The sequence below is a fragment of the Rattus norvegicus genome, chromosome 7 (assembly GCF_021556685.1).
Source record: "Rattus norvegicus strain SHRSP/BbbUtx chromosome 7, alternate assembly SHRSP_T2T, whole genome shotgun sequence".
Lineage (NCBI taxonomy): Eukaryota > Metazoa > Chordata > Mammalia > Rodentia > Muridae > Rattus > Rattus norvegicus.
Genome location: NC_141540.1, coordinates 109,285,187 through 109,303,684, shown reverse-complemented (window position 1 = coordinate 109,303,684; position 18,498 = coordinate 109,285,187). Strand labels below are relative to the sequence as shown.

The 18,498-nt window shown below is 40.1% G+C and overlaps 1 long non-coding RNA gene across 1 annotated transcript in view; it reads left to right on the top strand.

The window, feature by feature from the left end:
- The window catches only part of LOC148004832 (uncharacterized), a 227,407-nt gene that overhangs the window by 117,329 nt on the left and 91,580 nt on the right, over nucleotides 1-18,498 (top strand). The window contains exon 2 of the long non-coding RNA XR_015625657.1: nucleotides 11,849-11,952. This is a non-coding gene — a long non-coding RNA (uncharacterized LOC148004832). The remainder of the gene's footprint in view (nucleotides 1-11,848; nucleotides 11,953-18,498) is intronic.

Sequence of the window (18,498 nt, the reverse complement as noted above, 5' to 3'; positions counted from 1 at the left end):
GGTGTAATATTGATGATCACTTCCTGGAACACTTTGGATTTATTTACCCTGTAGATTTTGAGTTAATTTTCAGTCATTGTGTGTTCAGAAATGGTTCACTGTTGGCCAATTTTTTTCTACTGTGCACATTCAGTTAAATGATCCCGTATGGGCTGTGCTCTAGACTGTGTCTGATATCAATCAGTAAGTGTCTGGGTTGGTCTCTCTGGAAATGTCTGTGAAGAGTTCAGACTCTTACTCACCTGGAGTTGAATCATGACTACGGCTTTCTGATACTCTTGACATTTCCAAAGTAGCTTAACCTTGCTGACCCTATGTCCCTGTTTCTAAAGGGTATTGATGCTTACCCAGTGGGGTTGCTAGATGAGCTAAATTAGACCATATGCTTAGGGCACCAGGCCTTGGAAGGTGTTAAATAAACATCAGCTGGAGGGAAATGAGAGGTCAGAGCATATTGCTTTTCCTGTGACTCCGCTTTCAAAATACGAACTGTGAGAAGTTTTCCTTTGAAAAGTAAGACTTAAGCCCATTAATGGCCCATGAAATGGTATTTCCTTATAGCAATGATCATATATAAATGACATGAACTGAAAGCTTCCTTGAAGATTATGGAGAGGACCCGAATATGGAGAGCTACCCAAAAGTAGTCTAGAGGAGGGAGGAGGAAGAGGATGGAGTATAGTCCTGACTAGAAAGGAGTGTGATCACTGCGATCCCCCCAACTCTTCCCTCCCTATGACGACAGCAGATGATATTTGTCTTAAACATTACCAAAAATTTTTATAAATACAAGTAAGGATAGAATGGGTCCAGCCTTGGAAAACACTGTTTAACACAGAGGAATTGCATGCTGATGGGCTCTTGTTGAGCCTACTTGATGCCTGGCAAATCTTGGGTGTTGAGTAGCAAGACTCTCCCGCTGTTATCCTCGGTATCCCTTGGAAGCTTTTCTCATTCCTGTCCACTGGAAAGGGACAGAAGATATCACATGGAGCAACCTCCTGGACTTGATAATTACCTCCACCCCAGGACTACAATCCAATGGCATGTGGTGGCCTCAGTCTTCACGGTGCACTTCATCAGAGTTCAAGAGGGCTGGGACTAATGTGGAAAATAAGTCAGCGAGAGATGGTCACGGTCAATGAGCAATACTGAAGGCCAGCTGGAAGAGAGGCCATAGCAAGTTCACAGCAGTGAGAACCTGTAAGTAAGATGCAGAAGCCCAAGGCTTCTTTTTTCATTTGGTCAATCTTGGGGATGGTTTGTTTGTTTGTTATACTAAACCAGGGAGAGAAAAAACTACTGTCCTGAATTCTGCATGACTTAGTGAATTCTCAAACATGGAGGCAGTGGTGTGGGAAACTCCAGATTTTTAGGCAGGCAGGCACCAGTGTGGGTAGTTTGGAAATTCTACTTCTGGCCGAAGGATGACTTTATTAGAATGAGTCCTAGACCTGAGGGGTTGCTTAACTCTGACTGCATCGTTTGGAATCGTTGACTTAAGATGAACTCAACTGATGGACAGCCAGTTTGTACCAGAGAATCAGACAATCAGTTTTTAATGTGGAAAACTTACATGTATTTGACATCAAGAAGGAAAACAAGCAGCAGGAGCCAATGCAGCTTTGTTATTATCTCAGCTGGAGACCTGGGGATAGAACAGGAACTAAATCAGAAGACCAAGTGGAGAACCAGACATGCCACAGCCTGCATTTGGGAAACAATGGATACAGAAGGAAGGAATACTCACTTATAGAAAGGAAGAGTTTGCCTCTGAGGAGCGGGTGGTGTGGTTGCCATCCAGAATTCTGGGAGTCATACTTTATCCACAGCCCCCAGAAGGCCCAAGTTTGCATAGGACTTCAGTTCTTTTTCTGCTCTGTCAGGAGAGGTATGCATAAATTTGCATTTTAGTTAGATCCCAAATAGCTTTAACCAGCAAAAGCAGAAAGGCTCTCCATAGCAATGCGTACTCCAGTGAAATTTATGTGTGAAACAAAACCGGACCTTAATCTAACTCCCAGTTCATCCACTCTTGATTCCTGTCAAAACACCAAATAATCTTTTCTTGTTGGTCTGCACTTTGCTATTTTGAGGCCCGACCTTCCTGGACTGCAATGGGAGGAGAAATTACTATGCTTTCCTTTGAGAGGGCTCTAGCATGTACAAAGGTTGCTTTGCTGGTGACAACACTCCCAGAGCCATATTCCTTGTCCTATCAATGCCAGGACATCATGGGGGTGGGTAGGTGGATGAGAACTTTCCCATGAACAATGAGGCACAGAACAGGGATGATATCCAGATTCTGAAGTAATCCCAGTTTTGTCATCAAGAGGGGTTGCATGAAGAAGATATGAACAACACATATTCGACAGCAAACTCTGCATATTCCCCAAAAAGCACTCAGTACTGCCAGCCCAGGCTCTCTTGCAAACCTCAAGGGTAACATTCAGAAGATGACACAGATCAGATCGTGTTTGAATCCTTCAATAGCTGAGACAGACACTGGCCATTCCAGCAGAACTGTTCTCTGTGCCCTTGGGACACCATTGTCATCATAGACTCTGGTGTAGGAGTTACACATACAGTGCCTATCTATGAGGGCAACTCTCTTCCCCACTCTATATTGCAGAACATACTACCTCATGAAGATCCGGACCCAGGGAGGATTCAATTTTACCAGCATAGCTGAGCAGAAGAGCATGTGTGACGTCAAGGAAAAGCTTTACTATGTTGCCCTGGATTTTCCAGTAAGAAATGGTCATCTTTGCATATTCTTTTTCCTTGTGGGTAAGCTATGAGCTTACACACACACACACACACACACACACACACACACACACACACACACACACACACACGCAGCAGCAGCAGCAGCAGCAGCAGCAGCAAAGAGTGGTACAAGTATTAGGATGTTCTCTTATAGTCCTTTTTGGTATAAAGTCCTATGGCATCCATGGCAACTCATTCAATTCTATCATGAAGTATGGTGTGGCTATTCACAAGGACCTGGATGCCAACCCAGTGCTGGTGGCAGCACCATGTATCTAGACATTGCTAACACGAAGCTGAAGATCGCAGACGTAGAAGCCAGTTCAGTAAAGATCAAGAGCATATTCTCAGTATGGATTGGTGACTCCATCCCAACCTCACTGTCCACTATCTAGCAGATGTGGATCAGCAAAAATGGAATGACAATTTGGGCCTCCCCACTGTCCACTACAAAGGCCAGGCATCTGTTGCTTTGGCTGATTCTGAAGTATCAGTTTGCCTTGGAAAATCTATATACCTTGTGTTAAACTTATAAAACTGGAATAAACCTTTTTAAAGAAGCTTATCCTGGAAGCTTGTATCTTTTATCAGCACAGGATCATAGACTATGTTGCTGTTTGACCTTATATTTACATTAATTGTTCATTGGTGTGTGTTTAATATTCTTGTGCATATCATTTTTTGCAACTAAAATGAGTTCTTTGAGAATTTCATGCAATTTATTTTTATCTTATTGCTCTTTTCCTACAACTTCTACCACATCCACCCCATCCAACTTTGTACCCTGTTTCTTTTAAGCCCCTGGCTTTACTCATTCAACTTTGTGTCTTTTTAAAAAGCCTATCAAATCTAATGTGTGCTGCCCATAACTTCTTAGATATCTGACCTTTCCCTGGAGCTTGGTTGACCTACCAGGGGATGGATACTGAGAGAAAATTGTGTCTCCCTCTTCCAACAGATAACAATTGCCAACAGCTTCTCAGTCACAGGCAGAACTCTGTGTTCACCTCCCCTCTCCATGCTGAGATTATTTTTCCTGTCTGGAACTTGTATGGGTCTTGTGCATGCTGTCACACCTGCTATGACTTTATCTGTGCAACTGCCCTGCTGTGTCTGGAAAACATTGTTTCATTATAATTCTCCCTTGCCTCCAACACTTACAATCTTTCTGTCTCTACTTCCTCCATATTCCCAGAGCCATGGGTGGAGGGGATGTGATAAAAGACATTTCTTTTAGGAACTGGCAACTTTTAATCTCTTATTCTCTACACCTTGACTAGTTTTAGGCCTCTGCTAATCACTATCTACTGAAGAATTAAAATTCTATAATGAGTGTTGAGAGATGTGCTAATCTGTAAATTTAATGATAATTTATTAGGATTTGATTTAATACTTTATCAATTTAATAGAATAATACTGGTGGATTCTCTCCTAGGACCTATTACCTGTCTATAATTTTGTCCCCTATATTGGTGCAAGTTGTGTGTTTCATCAGGTGGAGTGGGTCCTAAATTTGATCTGAAAGTGGGTGGTCACTCCCATCATATTTTCCCCATTATTGCACTAATGGGCATGTCTCCCTAGCCCTATGATTATTTGTAGCTCACAGGGTCAACATCTATGCAAACCAGATAATTAGGTTTTCCTTCCAGTGGATAAGGGGCAGGGAAGCACTTATTCATTGTTGGTGGGAGTGTGAACTGGTACAGCCATTATTGAAATTGGTGTGGAAATTTCTCAAAAATTTAGCAATAGATCTACCACATGATTCAACGATCACTGTATTGGGGATGTGCCTAAAGGATTCTGTATCCTACTGTAGTGTTACCTGCTCACGTGTGTTCATTGCTGCTCCATTCACAGTACCCAGGAAATGGAGATAACCTAGATGCCCATCACCTGATGACTGGATAATGGAAATGTGGCACATATGCAGAATAATTGTTTCCAATTCTACCCATTTACCTACGAATTTCATAACACTTTTCTTAACGGTTGGATATTATTCTGAGTGAGGTAACCCAGGCAGAAAGACAAATATTTTCATTCATTGTGGTTGTTAATTATGGATCTTCAAGTATGTGTGTGTCATATGGAGTACCCTACCCTGTGCATATCTTGATTTAAATCCTTATTTCAAGTGGCCAAGGTCAGGGGAGATGACAGGGGAAAGCCCCCTATGGATGAGAAATTCCCAGCCTGGTTGATCTTTCTGAGCATTGTGCTGTAATCTATGCAGGGCATTAATGATGGAATGGACTTGTCCCTGGATATCTTCAGGCTAGCAAGGACTCCTGAACATGTTATCATTTCCTGCTTGTTAGTCTAATGTTGGGGGTGGGGAAGTCCAAGTCTTAGGATTTGGTTTCCATCTAGAATCCATCCTCCTGATTACCTCGATTTAGGAATGTTTGCATGTATACCTTTATTCATTCTTTTATTCATCCTTCTAGTTAATGTAAGGGTTTTTTTGTGCATGTGTGTGTATACTTAGTTCTTTAAGAAATGACATATGTTGTTGGTTTTCTATTGTTTGGTAGGACCATTAGGCCACAGAAAAACATTATTGTGCAAAGAAAAATGAAGTGCTATTGTACACTAAGAAATGGCAGAAAATATTTAGGATTCATTTTGGATTTATTTTATTAATTTTCTGCATCTGTTGATATTTTTTAACACTTATGGATTTAAGCTTCTTACAGTTTCTAGAACTTGCCAAAAACTTTCATATACCTTAGCCTTTTGTGCCTCTTTGTGTATGTGCACATGTATATGTGACTAAAGGCAGGAGAGAGAGCATAGTTGTACCTCAAGCCTTTTGACTTTGATCTCTTTCTGTCCTAAATAATTTAGTCTTTGATTATTTAATTATGATTATGTAACTGAGTATTTAAAAGCCTCTTTTCATCTTAGATTTGGCTTAGAAATCAAAAGCTAGTAAAATCCATGCCAAGAACATCCACCCCTGGAGTGTAGTGCTGGCCAGAGTGAACTGAGAGACTGGAGCTATGCCCTGTTACCATTGGAAACAATTACTACATCTGTGAAGAGGACAGTGCTGAAAGGCTCAGAAGCAGACTTCTCTGTTTGGGATTGGTGCACATGTATGCAGGCCAATCCACATTCCACTCTCCTCTACATTCCTAATTCCTCTTATCTCAGGCAGAGACAGGGGGTCCTGTAGAGACATTTCAAAGGGCTGTCTCCTGAAATTCAGGAATCCCAAGACCTGTGTGAATCCTCCCTGGAGCAAAAATATGACATATACATATCTAGGTCTTGATTATGATAGTGGATGGTTTTTTAACAATTAAAAACAAGATTGTTATCTTGAAAAAACTACTGAAGAATATTTTCCTAGCTAATTACACATTAGTGACTGGTCATACACTGGAACCTTTCAGTGAGTCTACAGAGAGGGAAGGAGGATTCACAAAAAGCAAGGTCAACAAAGGATGGAGATCAGAACCAAGGCATCATGAGCTTGTTTCTTGGCACTCATGGGTACCACAGAATGGTTATAAACAAGACCATCTTCTTGTGAACAGTGATGAGTGCAGAGGAAATGAGGATCTGCATAGAACAACCTCAAATCTGAGCGTACTTCACTTGATCTGTATTCTCATTTCTTGGACAGGGTATAGAGTTTTTCCTACATATGTTACTTATGTTCTCCCTCCCCCCTTTTCTTTTTCCTCCATCATCATTTCCTCTCCATCATTGTCTCTTATCTCTTTTCTCTCATTCTCTTTCTTGATGTACCTGTCTTGATGCATTCATGTGTGTGTGTGTGTGTGTGTGTGTGTGTGTGTGTGTGTGTGTAGGTGTATATATATATACATATATATAGATATAGATATAGATTATTGAAAAGGTGCTATCATGCCATTTTGTACACCAGGGATGGAACCAAGATATCACTCACATTAAGCAAGAGATCTACTAGAAGGTTGTGCTCTGGGATGTTCAGGCCCTGCTTTACAGTTAGGTATTTTCATTTAACATGTGTTCAGGTCTTTATTTTATATAATTGAAGTTAATTCTTTTTAAAACTCTCGCGCATGTTATATGTTCAATACTTTTGTTTTTATCAATAAAATTGTCTTATTAATGGATTCTTACAAAGCTTCTAAATAGTTACTTTCACAAATAACATTGCCATTATTAAACTTTTAGTTTCTTTTTTACTGTCAAATGAATTATTTCCTTCCTCTTCAAGATGGGCCAATTCTGTTAATCTCTGAAGATTCAAATCCACTGTTTACACTGCTGTTGAATATCTTGACTTCTAGGGCTGAGTAACGCCTCTTATCTGTGGTGTCAGTGTTGATAAAGTGCAGCTGCCTCTCTACTTAGGATCTATCCCCAACTGTAAGCTGAAACTGTAGCTCTGAATGGACATCATATACTTAACATCCTGAGAGTTGAAAGCTACCAGCACAGTTCACTGTAGAATATGAGATGCTTCCTCTCATGGTGATATGGCTGATTCATGGCTGTGGTTCACTGTCCTCGCTTAACTTCTTTTAAGAAATAACCATCTTTATGTTATTAGCCAGGCAAAGAGTGAAGCTCACAGTCTGGCTTCTAATGGATGGTGATCTATTTTTGTATTGTCATAAAGCAGAAATGGCAAAACAGTGGCCATCTGTACTCTCTGGGAGATCCGATGCATGGTTAGGAAACAGTCACTCTTTCCCATTGATCTCTGTGGGAGAGTTATGCTTACTGAGCCCTTAAAAGTGGGTTTAGTCCTGTGGTTTACTTTAGCTAGAAGGATGGGGGCAGACATGACAGTGTGCTGTCTTATGGAGGGATTTATGAGGTAGATTATGTTTCTAGCTGTCATAACTAGCTCCTAACTCTTCACCTGGCTCCTATAATGTGGATATATGGGAATCTGAGTCCAATCTGACTACCAGTATTAACTTGGTTCAGTTTGGAAAGCCAACTGAGACTAGCCAAAGACTGCCCATCCATGGACTTAGGAAAATTACATAGGTATCTGTTTCCTAAGATAAAGGCTGGGGATTGTCTCTTACATGGTGATATAATGGGGAAACACTGACTAATGTCAAAGCACTGATAAATCTTACCTGGTCCATTGGAACCCAAGGTCTTTGGAAACAGGGCTCTACCAACCAAGAGCTTCGTACCTCACAGACATTTCTTAGTACTCAACAGCTCAAAGAACATCAGCTTGTACCTGAAGTTCTGGGAGAATCTCTGTTGCCTCTGGAGCTCTTCCAGCAGCATACAGATGTTATATGGTCCTCCCCATGAGAACCACAGGGATCACTAGCTTCTGGTGTAAGAGAGTGATGATGGTACCAGGAAGCAAAGTATAAGGCCATCACCACAGGAAAAAGTAGTGTACAGACTAGCAAAAAAGCAGAAATTGTATATGTAATGTAATATTAGCTACTATAATAATTGATAATAATAGTAGATAAATCTTGAAGTCTCAGTGGATTAATAAAGTGAAATGTAGTTTGCTTGCTCCTTGTTCACTTATAATAAGGGAAATGGGGAAAGATTGAATTGTTCACAGCGATTCTGAGTCTCAAGGCTCAGATCTCTTCCATTTTTGTTTTTGTAAAAGTTCACTTTGTGTGTGCATGTGCGTGTGTGCGTGTGTGCGTGTGTGCGTGTGTGTGTGTGTGTGTGTGCGTGTGTGTGTGTGTGTGTGTGTGTGTGTGTGTGTGAGAGAGAGAGAGAGAGAGAGAGAGAGAGAGAGAGAGAGAGAGAATAAGTCAGAGGAAAACTTTGTGGATTTGGTGCTCTCCTATTATTTAGATCCTGAGCATTGAACTCAGGTCATCAGGGTTCGTAACAAGTGTTTTATCTGTTGTACCATCCTTGTTTTCTAAGATGACTTCACACAAGAATACAGAGAAAGATGTGTGAGAGACTTGCACTGACTAAGTTCAGAAATCACATAAAAATGCCTCCTCCCAGACTCATATTTTTAAACAGTTAGTTACCAGGGATTGGCATTGTTTGAGAGGATTAGAAGAATTAAGTGTGGTCATGGAAAAAATGTGTCACTGGGTGTAGAAGAAGGCTTTGAGGTTTCAAGCACAGAGTTTCTCTTTTGGCTCTTAGCTACTTTTCTAGCACCATGCCACTACATAGTCCATGATAATGAACTAAGCCTCAGAAACTGTAGGCAAGCCACAACTAAATGCTTTTTTTTATATATATAATAGTCACCTTGCTCATGGTGTCTCTTCACAGCAGTAGAACAGTGGCTAAGACATAGTCCATCCGTACACCAGGAAGCAGTTAAAACGTGTGATGAACAGCTGTTCTATTTCAACTCTACAAGAAAGAAATGCTCTCTCATTAGAACACAGCCTCAGAAATGCCTACAGTATTCTTAGTGAAAGGAGACTATTTAAATGAGGAAGAAGATGGGTTGAAAATCAGGATATGAATAGAAAGTAGAAGTCTAAGAGAGTTGAAGACCTCCCCTTCATCTTATTTTGCTATCTGTTGAGTCTTAGGAATTTTTTAGATGTACAGCTTTGAGGTCTGGAGACTTCTCTTCATTCTTCATGATTATTGGCATCCAGGCCATATCACCTTTAATGTCTCTACTAATTATGTTTCAAGTCTGAACCTGATCTTCTATATTTCCCTTAAACCAACTCTCCTAGTGTGGGATATGAGGATACCACTTATCTGCCACTTATCTGTTTACGGGCCTCCTAGGATCCTGATGGTAAACACTTCAGCATGCTTCATACAGTCTTTCATTTGCTGAGCTCCTTCCCAGAAGTCTTCTCTGATCCTTAACTCCCCAAAGTTTATGATGCCACCACCTCAACTTCTTCTTAATCATGGCACTTCTCATTTTCCTTATGATCTTGGTGGAGGCTCTGATCCCCATGCTTGGCATCTGGAAACTGGTCCACCTCCCTCAATTCTCCGTATGAACCAGGATGACACTTAGCCTTCTTTTCCTGTGTGGCATTTCGCAGAGCACGCTGTGCTTTTCCTAATGTGACCTGTGACTCACTTCATGTTATTTCTGGCTTTCCCCTTAACATCTACTGTACTTGCTATGCACTATTCTCAACCACACCACCTCCCAGAGAGGAAAAAACTCTGAAATGTTAAACCATTGTTATTTTTCATTCTAGGTAATGTTGCATTCAAGTCTTTCACTATATAGCAAGATAAAAATAAAGATATGAATGAATATTAGTTGTATATGGAATTGGATAGTATAAAACATTTTTTCATATCTTACTATATTTCATATTTATACCAACTTCTCGCTATAGACACTGCCATTATCTTAAGAATCAGAAGGCTGTAAAGGAGACAAGAACTTTCATTGTGAATCTTTCCAGACTGTACACCCTTGATAACATATTTCTAGCCATCCCTCATACTCACTCATTCCACCCCCCATATAAGAAATAATTTGTCTGAAGTTTGGATTTTAGAGAAATAACTGGATTTCTATGGTATAGTTTCTTCTGTCTTTCGAAACTGATCTATTTACATATAGCAGGGAAATCCAATCTCCCCTCTTTACATTGTAGTCATCCCAGTAAGAAAGTCTCTATTCTAAAGGTCCCTAAGAGTGAAGTATCTGTTTGGGTGATTGAACAATATAAATTTATACATTTATTTTCACATTTTAATGATATTGTTGCAAAAATGAAAATCTCTCTTTCCATCCTCTTCTCTCTCACTCTCTCTTCTTCACCCCTGTGAATGTGTGCATGTGTGTGTGTGTGTGTGTGAGAGAGAGAGAGAGAGAGAGAGAGAGAGAGAGAGAGAAAGAGAGAGAGAGAGAAAGAGAGAGAGAGAGTTTATAAGTATAGGTTAATATTTTTTCAAGTAACATTGTACCAAGGAAGAGAGAGGACCTAAACATTAGTTGTAAGAAGGCACAGAAACGTTATTGAGATAAGTTACCACCAAATGTTCATGTTTTTCGGATGACTGGAAACCCACAATCACTTGTTGACACTGTAGTGATCGATCCTCTGTGACCTCAGGAAGACCTCACATACAGCTCTGGGCCTGAAGAGCACATTGTATGTTGTTCTTTCTTTTACTGGAAATGGATTTGATGAAAAATTGTAGTGTGCATGTTGGGGATCAGCTGTGGTTCCATATCCTCCGATTCCTCCCTCAAGATATCCAGACCCTGCTGTACACCATGCTGGAAGGATGAAATGGAGTCTGGAATGGGTGTGGTCTGGAGAATCTCAGTCCTGCCTGGTATGTGTGTGGATGGGGGGGAGACCTATTTTGAGGAAGACTTTCTCTGAGAATTTTAGTGTTACAGCTCTTTTGGATGATACTCAATGAAACAGTTGTCTTGGACAATCCTCAGGGAAACAAAGCTGGTTCACATACACTTTATTTGGGATGACCAAGGGCTATATATGAAACTTGGAGATGGGAAGAAGTTTTCATGAGTGTAAAATCATTGGCTGGAGCTTAGCATACTGTGAATGCCTCATTTGCATGCAAAGGCATTCCAGGAATCTCAGGTCTCTTGCTGGGCCAGTTCTTACTAGGAAAGAGAAAGTTGAGCTTGTAGTTTTGCCAAGAGGCATGTGACCTTTCTTAGGTGGGGTTTGGGTCTCCATGATCAGAGATGGGAAGTCTTGATGGAAAAAAGGAGTCCTCTATTTTGTGCTGAGCTCAGAAAAGCTATCAGAAAATGGTAGACTTTGACCTTAAGTAGCAGGGTTTCCTAACAGAAAACATCCTTGGAATTCACAGTAGCAGGGTTAAAAAAAATTGTTCGAGATAGCTTAAGTGCATCTTTCTGGACAGTGGTGTTTTTGCATAGTGGAATCTTTGTTAATGATGTTCTGAAAACAAGTCTACTGCAGCCCATTTAGGCCACTTGAAAAGGTGCTTCTGCATCAAGTGCTCAGTCTATTAGTTTATTGGTGAGGCTTGAGTCATTGAGTCTGTTGCTTCTTTTATTATTTAGTATGAAAATGAAGAAACTCGGGCTCAACTGTGCCCATCCAGGAAGTGATGGAATTGGAACTCAGAATTTAACACTTTTATTCCTTCCTCTCTACTTTGTCTACCACAGTCATGGGTCTGAGCATTGCTTGTTCATGTTGGATGTAGTGAACAATAGAAGTACTGACATCATTAGTTCCAACCAGAACAAATGGGTCCTAATTTAAACAAAAGGTATGTATATGTTCTTATGTACGTTGGTCTACCTTAACTTTGTAGTACATGTGCATATAAATACAGGTGCATGAGGAAAACAATGGACTACTTACTTTTCAGATAGAGATTCTTACTAGTACTTGGGTTTCACTAATTTGGCGAGGCTGGCTAGCCAGCAAGCTCCATGGATCCCCTGTATCTGCCTCCCAAACACTAGGATGGCAAGATGTGGCACCACATCCAGAATGTTACATAGGTTCTGGGGATCAAACTTAAGTTCTCAAGCTTTCATGGAAAGCACTAGACTGACTGGGCTGTCTCCCTGGTTCTTGACTTTATTTTATATGTTTGATTTTGGGCAAATGACCATACTCTTTCATCAGTAGAATAAGCCAAATGATAAAACCTAATTTACAGCTTTGTTGTAAGAATAAAACATTTAACTGCATGGAGGGCAATTGCATTAGTCCTGAAATGTCATTCTGTAGCAGGGAATCAACTCTTCTATTATTTTCTACCATTCCCAAAGCACAGCTATAGGCCTGCTGTTTATGCCGTGCACAGAGAGGATGCATTTCAATTAACTTCTAAAATCACAGTATAATCACAATAAGGTCATGTTTCTTCTGGGGGCATTGGGAAAGAGGGATTCCTTGTTTTCTTTTTCTAATTAAATTTTATTGATTATTTCTTTCATGGATGGGTGCACACATGTGCCTATGCCCCAACATATATGAGGAGGTCAGAGGACAACGTGTGGGGAGTCAGTAACCACTCTCCTCATGTGTGGGTGCGGTGGCTTATCACCTCCTCCGTCATCTTCTCAGCTCCCTCTATGTCTTTGTCACTTCTGAGGCTTTGAGAGTCATTGGAATCCTATACTTTACAGTTGCGTTGCTCTTGTTTTAACCCTAGTCATTGCACGGCATCCTTCTCTAAGTGACTCTGCACCCAGAATATCCTCCCTTCTTATAATAATATTTTAAAAGAATAACCTCTGCTTAACTTGATGCCTTATGTAAAAACTCTGCTTCTAAATGGTGTCACATTCATAGGGATCTGGGGGTTGAGATGTCAACATTTCTCTTTAGGGGACAGTATTCCAACTTGGAACAGTAAAAGGTAGTTATTACTATTATAATGATGGTATTTTTTGTACAAGCTAGACAGTAAGTGTCAACTTTTATAGAGGAAAATGCTATGATCCACATTAAAATTATAGGGGAAAATAGAGCCCATTTGTTTTAGTGTCAACTGCACTGTTCAAGTCAAATTCATCTTAAAGGTCATCACAGAAAATGCAAAACAATCTGAAGTCTTGGAGAAATTGTATAAACTACAAAAATAGCAAGCTTGGTTCAGGGTGTTGATAGTCTCCCTTGACAACATTCAGGACCAATTGAGAGTATTAGTGACTCATTCTCTATTCTGCATCACCTGGATTTGTTAATGACTGTCATTTTGTACCTCTTCTTTGGATGTCTCCCAATTCAGTGACAGTAGTAAATACCACTAAGTAAGTATGGTTGATTAATCCTTTGAACCGTATTGATTTTTGGCTGTGGCAACCCTTTGCAGGCACTCGTGTTAGTAGCATACCTATCCTCTACCCTCTAGATGCACATTTTATTGTGATAATCTCCAGATAGTGCAAAATAGTCTTTGTTTTTCAAAATTGTGCCCATCCAAGAACCACTAGGCTAAACAAAGCATATGAGTAACCAGATACTGATAACAATATGTAGGAACAGTTGGGATAGGATGGAAGGCACAAGTTAAAACATATGACCGGTGCTACATACTGGTTACCCAAAATTCACTATCACATATCTAAAGAGAGACACATCATAGGCACAATGACTAGTTTCTATAGAGTGTACTTAGCTGTGAAGAACTTAATTTATGACTTGTTTAAGAGATCGTTCTCTCCATTCATTCATTTCCCTTATCCTTTGTCCAGTAAATATTTATCATATATTCTATTTAGTGCCCGGAGATTTCACTAGGTGTTGGAAATATATTCATATTGAATATATTGAATTGAGCAGGACAAAGTCTTGATGATCAGTAATTAATATACGAACTGAAAACTTCCTTCTTTCCTTAAAACTATATTGTTGAACATGGAGGATAATGTATATGCAAGATAATTATCACTATAAAGGAGGAAGTACTGATAGTTTGGTGGGAGAGGAGGAGACAATAAGAGCATCCTCACACATAACACATCTTCAAGGAAAGGCTTAAAGAGGGATTAGTTAGCCTGAAGAGAGTGAAGAAATTCCAGGTTGAGGGAGTCATTGGTAGGAAAAGAAGAGCACCCGAAGTGCCAAGGCACATTGGCAGAGTATGATGGCTGCTCTTGGTTGTAAACCTGATTATATCTGCAATGAATTAGAATCCAGAAGTGGAGAGCACACCTGTGATCTGGATCTTGAAGCAGGAAGACAACAAGCCTTTAATCTGGATTTTGTGGCTGGCAGACACAGGTTTTTGAGCCAAATGTTAAGGTGGGAAGACACCGTTCATCCAGATCTTGAGTCCGGAAATGACATTCTTTTGATTCAGATCTTGAGTTAGGAAGATAGCTTTAAACTGAGCTACACATTCTGCTGGAAGCCTATAAAGGGAGCAGGACGGATGGTTCTATTCTTTGCCTGCTTGCTCTCACCTTGTTAGTGTATTCATACCTTCACTGGCATTGAAGCCTACTTCTCCAGGATTCCAGTGTACAGAAGACCAGCTGAGAGACCCAGCCTTGTGGGACTGAGCAACTATCAGATGCTTGGCCTTTCCATTCACAGCTAGCCACTGTTTGATTAGTCAGACTGCAGCCTGTAAGACATCACAATAAATTCCATATATATGAATACATTAGTTTCATAATTATGTGACTATAGAGAATCCTGACTAATACACAGAGTGCAGAGCAAATATATCTTATACAATATGTATCTACTAGAGCTTCAGTGGGCAAATCCAAAGATCATGTAGACTGAAGATGTGTTCTTAGCCTTCCAAGAAATTTACTTATTTATTTCCTCACTCATTTATTAGATCTACTGCAGCATTTAAAAGCATGGAAGTTTTATATAAGTCTAAGAATAATCTCATTTCTTGGAAAGAAATGAAAGAGGTGATTAAAGAGTAATATTGCTGACATGAGAAGAGATACTTAGTGATATTTCCACCAGAAGAAGGAGGGCAATATATTAGAGTTACTTGAAATAGCAAATCCTTAAAGAGACAGAAGTGTGAAGAAAATTGGAACATAATGAGAGATTTGGCTTATATTGATCAGAGAAAGAAGCCAAATGCAGATTGAGAAGTTGAGTCAATAGTCTTAATTTTGATAAAATTCAATAGTGTCTAGATGCCACTCTGTATAATTCCAGCAATGTCCATGCATGCTGTTATCAGAAAATTACACATGAATGAGGGAAACAGCAACTAAACAGCAGCCATCTTGTCAGCTGTGTTTTGGGGAACATCTGGGTAGAGGTCTCAGTGGGCTTATGCACCAGATAAGAATAGGGTTGACAAGAAAATTGTTTGACTTGTGAATCAGAACATGAGTTTGAACACATCTACTGGAGATAAGATTTGGGATTATCTATACATTTGTTCTTCCTACCTACTTAGTTATCATGCTGTAGCTGACAAGTAATTTGGTAGCATACCCAATTTGCTGTTTGTAGGCGACTCACCAGCAACATATCCTGAACATGACATAGTTTTCAATATCTGCAAGCCTACTAAAGTGGTGCTCTTGTGAAAATGAGTTGGATATTGGTTTCATTGTAGTTGCCTGCTATGTGGAGTAATTTCTTTGCCCTCTAGGGCATGGAATGGTTAATGGAATAGAGTGTCAGCGTGGTCCAGTGAGCAGGTATATAAGATAGTTACTAAGGGGACCCAAGTAATAGAGACCAACTGACCCATGTTAAGGAGCATGGGACTATACAGGACCGAACCAATGTGAACTCTCTAACACTGCTCATGCAAGACTGAGTTTTTCAAAGGGATTTTGTTTCCAAGCTAGTATTCAATTTATTATAAGGTCAAATAAGCAAACAGATATGGCCTTTTGTGTCCCAGGATAACCTAGATATGAGCAACTCCAATTTATGGAGTAAGGACTATAATGTGCAGTGGTCGAAAGCAGTGGTGAGTCCTGTCTGGTTCCCTTAGATATAGACCCTGAGGCTAGGTTTTGATTACAAGTTATTTATTTGGAAGTGAACTCAGGAAGGTTCTGAGGGAAACAGGAAATACAAGAGGTGGAAGGGAAGGAAGCTGAGAGAAGATGAATTCACAAGTAGATTCCTATCAGACATAACTAGGGATTAGTCCAATTGGAAGCAAAGAAATGCTGTAGATATCTGTCCCTGCCAGTGGGGACCCAGTTATTCAGGGTCCTGAAGGGGCACTACCCTTGGGCCTAAATGGGGGGCGAGAGAAGAAGGAGACCAAGCAAAAGTTCTGTTGTCAAGGTCTCGTTTATTAAGAGAAATGTACAGCATTTAAAGCTCTGAGGCAGGAATAGAAGCGGGAACTGAAGCTTAGGGTGGGGGAGTTTGGGAAGTGCCCAAGGATAAAAGGTGAATCACTACACTGCAAGATATCCTCCTATAACAAAGAGGCAACAGTCTTCCGGGGACATGTTCTTTGAAAAGGTCGAACCCTTCTCAGGAATCTGCTCAGGGACATCCGGTGTTTTGCTCAGGCTGAAACATCCTGTCATTGCTCCCAGGGTCATCCTGGGAAAGGCTTTAGTTCAACAATCTCATGTCTGTATGGCAGTCATTTCAAGGTTGAACCTCTGTGGCCATGCAGCCCAGAGTCACGTAGCCACCTTGAGCTATGCAGTCACAAAGTGGCCAGGCCCAAATACAATACGGCTCCCTACAGATATCCTATTCATAAGTGAAGAAGTCAGGGTGTTTTAAAATTCTTATTTATATCCATCATGACCCAAGCTTCTCAAAATGTTACCTTCCTCTGTTATATTCTCGGATTGTCTTGCCTGTGGACTGAAGACAGTTGTATAGACTTAGTAGAACCATTAGGCAGAGACATACATATTTAGGATGGTGAGGATTGAAAGAATAAATGAAGACTGTTGGTGTTTGCTGTTGTGTTATAAGCAGGGGTGCCTGACAATTATTATCTGCTAATGGCAGAAGTGTTAGGAAAATATGTCAGAGCAAGGATGCTTGTACATATATGTACGTATATGCCCAGTCTATCGCAACAAGTAAGGTGAATGGATGTGTGATGAGTTTTGGTCAAGGTTGGGCACAGTCTGCAATTGTATCTAGAAAGAAGGAAATGAGAGAGATACCCTAACCACAAGGATTTAAAGTTTAGGAAGGTGATTTACAGTAGGAAGATCAGAATTCTCAGGAGATTATCAAATTATGAGGCTAGAAATCTAGGATTATTACTAAGGAAGCCAAACAAGGCATAGGAGTTACCAAGACATAGAAGTGCTAGAAAAATGCCAAAGGAAGAGAAGTCTTAGAAAAAGCATAACATTTACTGTAAAATTACTAAAATGTATATTTTGTATAAATGTGTATAAAAGACCATAAGATTCTAGAAGATGAGGGATCAATTGAGTGTCAAAAATTAAAATAACAATGACAATTACTTAGAAAAGCTCAGATTTTGAGAGGGGGTATGGACCTGTCATAAAATTTGGAATGCTCAGATAATGGTGTGCCCAAAGACAATAGAGATGCACCTACATTTCCAAAACCTCACAGCAAATATATGATAGGGTTTTGTCCAATCCTCAAGCTACATGATGGAAAAGTGGATACTGGGTTGTTAAATAAATTATTGTTTATAAATGTAGCTAATGTTTTGGAACTTGGCATGTTCTCGGCATCTCTGATTTGGATACTTGATGCCAAAGTTTGGTTCTAGAAGGTCTCTTAAAGAACTAGCCCCTATTGACAATATTGGGAGGTAATGCAAGCCTTAAGAGGTAGGAGTTCTTCCTTAGATCATTGAATGTGGGCCTGAAAGTGGATAGTGGACATCTCTTCCTAACTGCCTCTTATTTAGTTATCAAATAGGTACAGTCTCTGCCATGTATTCTATCATGCCTCCCCATAGACCCGAAAGCAACAAGTCCATGTAACCATAAACTAAAACTTCATGAATTATGAAACAAAGGAAAACTTTCAGAGTTTTCCCTCAGGTATTTTTTTTTCCCAATGATAACTCATCAACAAAATAGGTTTACAAAGCTGTGGGCACTTTAGAAGTTCTATTCTTGGCAATGTTCCTTCAGTCTGTGTCAGACTGTATGAAGCTCAACACAGTCTGAGGAGGAGTCTTATTGGTGAAATGTAAGAAAGATATGACATCGCTTTGGAAGCACAAGGTGCAAGGCAACACTTGCCTAACGGCACAGAGCAGGATCAAAGTTTCTGAGAGGGATTGCAGTCATGTTCCTGAGGTCACATGGAGCTTGACCCCACTCAAAGGCCATTTATTCTCCACACAACTTATGTTCTTCAAGCTGGCTTCATCCTTGTTAGCATGTGAGTTTGG